This window comes from Arachis hypogaea, chromosome 11, assembly GCF_003086295.3.
Source record: "Arachis hypogaea cultivar Tifrunner chromosome 11, arahy.Tifrunner.gnm2.J5K5, whole genome shotgun sequence".
NCBI lineage: Eukaryota > Viridiplantae > Streptophyta > Magnoliopsida > Fabales > Fabaceae > Arachis > Arachis hypogaea.
In genome coordinates this window covers 74,203,383-74,210,092 of record NC_092046.1, presented here as the reverse complement: position 1 = coordinate 74,210,092, position 6,710 = coordinate 74,203,383, and the positions used below count along the sequence as shown (strand labels likewise).

At 39.6% G+C, this 6,710-nt stretch overlaps 1 non-coding gene across 1 annotated transcript; it reads right to left on the bottom strand.

The window, feature by feature from the left end:
- Positions 1-1,219: 1,219 nt before the first annotated feature.
- Positions 1,220-1,327, bottom strand: LOC112725940 (small nucleolar RNA R71). Its single transcript, XR_003165018.1, has one exon. It is a non-coding gene; the product is annotated as a small nucleolar RNA R71 (small nucleolar RNA).
- Positions 1,328-6,710: the final 5,383 nt, after the last annotated feature.

The following is a 6,710-nucleotide window of genomic DNA, read 5'->3' as shown; positions in this document are numbered from 1 at the left end:
CAATTAATATTTTGATTCAAAAAATTTCAAGTTTGTTACTTACTTGTTAAGAAAGATTCAAACTTTAAGTTCTAGAATCATATCTTGTGATTTCTTGTGAATCAAGTCATTAATTGTGATTTTAAAAATAAAATCTTTTTCAAAACTAATTTCAATCATATCTTTTCAAAAATATCTCTTTATCTTATCTTTTTCAAAATTTGATTTTAAAATATCCTTTCTAACTTCTTATCTTCTTATCTTTTCAAAATTGATTTTCAAATTTGTTTCAACTAACTAACTAACTTTTTGTTTGTTTCTTATCTTTTTCAAAACTACCTAACAAACTCTCTCTCTCTAATTTTCGAAAATATCTTTCCTCTTTTTCAAAATTTCTTTTTAATTAACTAATTATTTTAATTTTTGAATTTAATTTTCGAAAAATTACTAACCTTTTTCAAAAACTATTTTCGAAAATCACTAACTCTTTTTCAAAAATAATTTTCGAAAATTCTCCTTCTCTATCAACTCCTTCTATTTATTTATTCATCTACTAACACCTCTCTTCATCCTACATCTCTGCTCTCCTTACCCTTGTGTTTCTTTCTTTACATTACATTCTTTTCTTCTTTTACTCACACAGGGGAACCTCTATACCTGTGGTAAAAAGGATCCCTATTATTATTTTTCTGTCCCTCTTTTTCATATGAGCAGGAGCAAGGACAAGAACATTCTTGTTGAAGCAGATCCAGAACCTGAAAGGACTCTGAAGAGGAAACTAAGAGAAGCTAAATTACAACAATCCAGCAAGCACCTTTCAGAAATTTTCGAACAAGAACAGGAGATGGCAGCCAAAAATAATAATAATGCAAGGAGGATGCTTGGTGACTTTACTGCACCTAATTCCAATTTACATGGAAGAAGCATCTCCATTCCTGCCATTGGAGCAAACAATTTTGAGCTTAAACCTCAATTAGTTTCTCTGATGCAGCAGAACTGCAAGTTTTATGGACTTCCATCTGAAGATCCTTTTCAGTTCTTAACTGAATTCTTGCAGATATGTGATACTGTTAAGACTAATGGAGTAGATCCTGAAGTCTACAGGCTCATGCTTTTCCCTTTTGCTGTAAGAGACAGAGCTAGAGTATGGTTGGACTCTCAACCCAAAGATAGCCTGAACTCTTGGGATAAGCTGGTCAAGGCTTTCTTAGCCAAGTTCTTTCCTCCTCAAAAGCTGAGTAAGCTTAGAGTGGATGTTCAGACCTTCAGATAGAAAGAAGGTGAATCCCTCTATGAAGCTTGGGAGAGATACAAAGGACTGACCAAAAAGTGTCCTTCTGATATGCTTTCAGAATGGACCATCCTGGACATATTCTATGATGGTCTGTCTGAATTAGCTAAAATGTCATTGGATACCTCTGCAGGTGGATCCATTCACTTAAAGAAAACGCCTACAGAAGCTCAAGAACTCATTGACATGGTTGCTAATAACCAGTTCATGTACACTTTTGAGAGGAATCCTGTGAGTAATGGGACGCCTATGAAGAAGGGAGTTCTTGAAATTGATACTCTGAATGCCATATTGGCTCAGAATAAAATATTGACTCAGCAAGTCAATATGATTTCTCAGAGTCTGAATGGAATGCAAGCTGCATCCAACAGTACTCAAGAGGCATCTTCTGAAGAAGAAGCTTATGATCCTGAAAACCCTGCAATAGCAGAGGTGAATTATATGGGTGAACCTTATGGAAACACCTATAACCCCTCATGGAGAAATCACCCAAATCTCTCATGGAAGGATCAACAAAAGCCTCAACAAGGCTTTAATAATGGTGGAAGAAATAGGTTTAACAATAGTAAACCTTCTCCATCATCCACTCAGCAACAGACAGAGAACTCTGAACAAAATACCTCTAATTTAGCAAACTTAGTCTCTGATCTATCTAAGACCACTGTAAGTTTCATGAATGAAACAAGGTCCTCCATTAGAAATTTGGAGGCACAAGTGGGCCAGCTGAGTAAAAGGATCACTGAAATCCCTCCTAGTACTCTCCGAAGCAATACAGAAGAAAATCCAAAAGGAGAGTGCAAGGCCATTGACATAGTCAACACGGCCGAACCTGGAGAGGAAGGGGAGAACGTAAATCCCAGTGAGGAAGACCTCCTGGGACGTCCAGTGATCATTAAGGAGTTTCTCTTTGAGGAACCAAAGGTATCTGAGACTCATCTAGAGACCATAGAGATTCCATTCAACCTCCTTATGCCCTTCATGAGCTCTGACGGGTATTCATCTTCTGAAGAGAATGCGGATGTTACTGAAGAGCAAGTTACCAAGTACCTTGGTGCAATCATGAAGCTGAATGCCAAATTATTTGGTATTGAGACTTGGGAAGATGAACCTCACTTGTTCACCAATGAACTAAGTGATATGGATCAACTGACATTGCCTCAGAAGAAACAGGATCCTGGAAAGTTCGTAATACCTTGTACCATAGGCACCATGATCTTTGAAACGGCTCTGTGTGACCTTGGTTCAGGGATAAACCTCATGCCCCTCTCTGTAATAGAGAAACTGGGAATCTTTGGGGTGTAAGCTGCTAAAATCTCATTAGAGATGGCAGACAATTCAAGAAAACAGGCTTATGGACAAGTAGAGGACGTGTTAGTAAAGGTTGGAGGCCTTTACATCCCTGCTGATTTCATAGTCCTAGATGCTGGGAAGGATGAGGATGAATCCATCATTCTTGGAAGACCCTTCCTAGCCACAGCAAGAGCTGTGATTGATGTTGACAGAGGTGAACTAGTCCTTCAATTGAATGAGGACTCCCTTGTGTTTAAAACTCGAGGTCATCCTTCTGTAAACATGGAGAGGAAGCATAAAAAGCTTCTCTCAAAACAGAGTCAACCAAAGCCCCCACAGTCAAGCTCTAAGTTTGGTGTTGGGAGGCCACAACCAAACTCTAAGTTTGGTGTTGAACTCCCATATCCAAACTCTAAGTTTGGTGTTGGAAAGTCTCAACAATGCTCTGAACATCTGTGAGGCTCCATGAGAGCCCACTGTCAAGCTATTAACATTAAAGAAGCGCTTGTTGGGAGGCAATCCAATTTTTATTTATCTAATTTTTATTGTTCTTTCATGTTTTATTAGGTTCATGATCATGTGGAGTCACAAAATAAATATAAAAATTGAAAACGGAATCAAAAACAGCAGAAGAAAAATCACACCCTGGAGGAGAATCTCACTGGCGTTTAAACGCCAGTAAGAAGCATCTGGCTGGCGTTCAACGCCAGAACAGAGCATGGTTCTGGCGCTGAACGCCCAAAATAGGCAGCATCTGGGCGTTTGAATGACAGAATTGCACCCTGGAGAAGAGCTGGCGCTGAACGCCCAGAACAAGCATGGTTCTGGCGTTCAACGCCAGAAATGGGCAACAAATGGGCGTTCAACGCCCAGAACAAGCACCAATCTGGCGCTGAATGCCTAGAGTTGTGTACAAGGGTATTTTGCATGCCTAATTTGGTGCAAGGTTGTAAATCCTTGAACACCTCAAGATCTGTGGACCCCACAAGATCACCTCAGGATCTGTGGACCCCACAGGATCCCCACCTACCTCCACTCACTTCTTCTCACCCCTCTTTCACACAATCCCATAAACACTCTTCCCCAAAACTCTTCACCAATCACCTCAATCTCTCTTCCCTATAACCACTTCACCACTCACATCCATCCATTCTTCCCCATAAACCTACCTCATAAACCCCACCTACCTTCAAAATTCAAAATCAATTTCCCACCCAAAACCCACCCTTATGGCCGAACCTTACCCCCCCTCCCTTCCCTATATAAAGCCCTCCATTCTTCTTCATTTTCACACAACACAACCCTCTCTTCCCCTTCTTGGCCGAAAACACCCCTCCCACCTCTCCTCCATATTTTCTTCTTCTTCATCATCTATTCTTCCTTCTCTTGCTCGAGGGAGAGCAATATTCTAAGTTTAGTGTGGTAAAAGCATAAGCTTTTTGTTTTTCCATTATCATTGATGGCACCCAAGACCGGAGAATCCTCTAGAAAAGGGAAAGGGAAGACAAAAGCTTCCACCTCCGAGTCATGGGAGATGGAAAGATTCATCTCCAAAGCTCATCAAGACCACCTCTATGATGTTGTGGTCAAGAAGAAGGTGATCCCCGAGGTCCCTTTCAAGCTCAAGAAGAATGAGTATCCGGAGATCCGACATGAAATCCAAAGAAGAGGTTGGGAAGTTCTAACAAACCCCATCCAACAAGTCGGCATCCTAATGGTTCAAGAGTTCTATGCCAATGCATGGATCACTAGGAACCATGATCAAAGTAAGAACCCAAACCCAAAGAATTATATTACAATGGTTTGGGGAAAATACTTAGATTTTAGTCCGGAAAATGTGAGGTTGGCGTTCAACTTGCCTATGATGCAACGAGATGCACGCCCCTACACTAGAAGGGTCAACTTTAATCAAAGGTTAGACCAAGTCTTCATGGACATATGTGTGGAAGGAGCTCAATGGAAGATTGACTCCAAAGGCAAGCCGGTTCAATTAAGAAGACTGGATCTCAAGCCTGTGGCTAGAGGATGGTTGGAGTTCATCCAACGCTCCATCATCCCTACTAGCAACCGAGCTGAAGTTACTGTGGATCGGGCCATCATGATTCATAGCATCATGATTGGAGAGGAAGTAGAAGTTCATGAAGTTATCTCCCTTGAATTCTACAAAATAGCCGAAAAGCCCTTTCCTGGGGCAAGGCTAGCTTTTCCTCATCTTATTTGCCATCTATGTTACTCAGCTGGAGCTTTCATAGAAGAAGACATTCCCATTGAGGAAGAGAAGCCCATCACTAAGAAAAGGATGGAGCAAGCAAGAGAGCCCATTCATGGATCTCAAGAGACGCATGAAGCTCATCACCATGAGATCCCGGAGATGCCTCAAATGCATTTTCCTCCACAAAACTATTGGGAGCAACTCAACACCTCCCTAGGAGAATTAAGTTCCAACATGGGACAATTAAAGGTGGAACATCAAGAGCACTCCATCATCCTTCATGAAATAAGAGAAGATCAAAAAGTAATGAGGGAGGAGCAACAAAGACAAGGAAGAGACATAGAAGAGCTCAAGGACATCATTGGTTCCTCAAGAAGGAAACGCCACCATCACTAAGGTGGATTCATTCCTTGTTCTTACATTCTCTGTTTTTCGTTTTCTCTATGTTAAGTGCTTATCCATGTTTGTGTCTTCATTACATGATCATTAGTATTTAGTAACTTTGTCTTAAAGTTATGAATGTCCTATGAATCCATCACCTCTCTTAAATGAAAACTGTTTTAATTCAAAAGAACAAGAAGTACATGAGTTTCAAATTTATCCTTGAATTTAGTTTAATTATATTGATGTGGTGACAATGCTTCTTGTTTTCTGAATGAATGCTTGAACAGTGCATATGTCTTTTGAAGTTGTTGTTTAAGAATGTTAAATATGTTGGCTCTTGAAAGAATGATGATAAGGAGACATGTTATTTGATAATCTGAAAAATCATAAAAATGATTCTTGAAGCAAGAAAAAGCAGCAAAGAACAAAGCTTGCAGAAAAAAAAAAAATATAGGCAAAAAAAAATAAATAAAAAGAAAAAGCAAGCAGAAAAAGCCAAAAGCTCTTAAAACCAAGAGGCAAGAGCAAAAAGCCAATAACCCTTAAAACCAAAAGGCAAGGGTAAATAAAAAGGATCCCAAGGCTTTGAGCATCAGTGGATAGGAGGGCCTAAAGGAATAAAATCCTGGCCTAAGCGGCTAAACCAAGCTGTCCCTAACCATGTGCTTGTGGCATGAAGGTGTCAAGTGAAAACTTGAGACTGAGCGGTTAAAGTCAAGGTCCAAAGCAAAAGAAGAGTGTGCTTAAGAACCCTGGACACCTCTAATTGGGGACTTTAGCAAAGCTGAGTCACAATCTGAAAAGGTTCACCCAATTATGTGTCTGTGGCATTTATGTATCCGGTGGTAATACTGGAAAACAAAGTGCTTAGGGCCACGGCCAAGACTCATAAAATAGCTGTGTTCAAGAATCATCATACTGAACTAGGAGAATCAATGACACTATCTGAACTCTGAGTTCCTATAGATGCCAATCATTCTGAACTTCAATGGATAAAGTGAGATGCCAAAACTATTCAAGAGGCAAAAAGCTACAAGTCCCGCTCATTTAATTGGAGCTATGTTTCATTGATAGTTTGGAATTTATAGTATATTCTCTTCTTTTTATTCTATTTGATTTTCGGTTGCTTGGGGACAAGCAACAATTTAAGTTTGGTGTTGTGATGAGCGGATAATTTATACGCTTTTTGGCATTATTTTTAGTATGTTTTTAGTAGAATCTAGTTACTTTTAGGGATATTTTCATTAGTTTTTATGTTAAATTCACATTTCTGGACTTTACTATGAGTTTGTGTATTTTTCTTTGATTTCAGGTATTTTCTGACTGAAATTGAGGGACTTGAGCAAAAATCAGATTCAGAGGTAGAAGAAGGACTGGTGATGTTGTTGGATTCTGACCTCCCTGCACTCAAAGTGGATTTTCTGGAGCTACAGAACTCAAAATGGCGCCCTTCCAATTGCGTTGGAAAGTAGACATCCAGGGCTTTCCATCAATATATAATAATCCATACTTTGGCCGAGTTTAGATGATGTAAAAGGGCGTTGAACGCTAGTT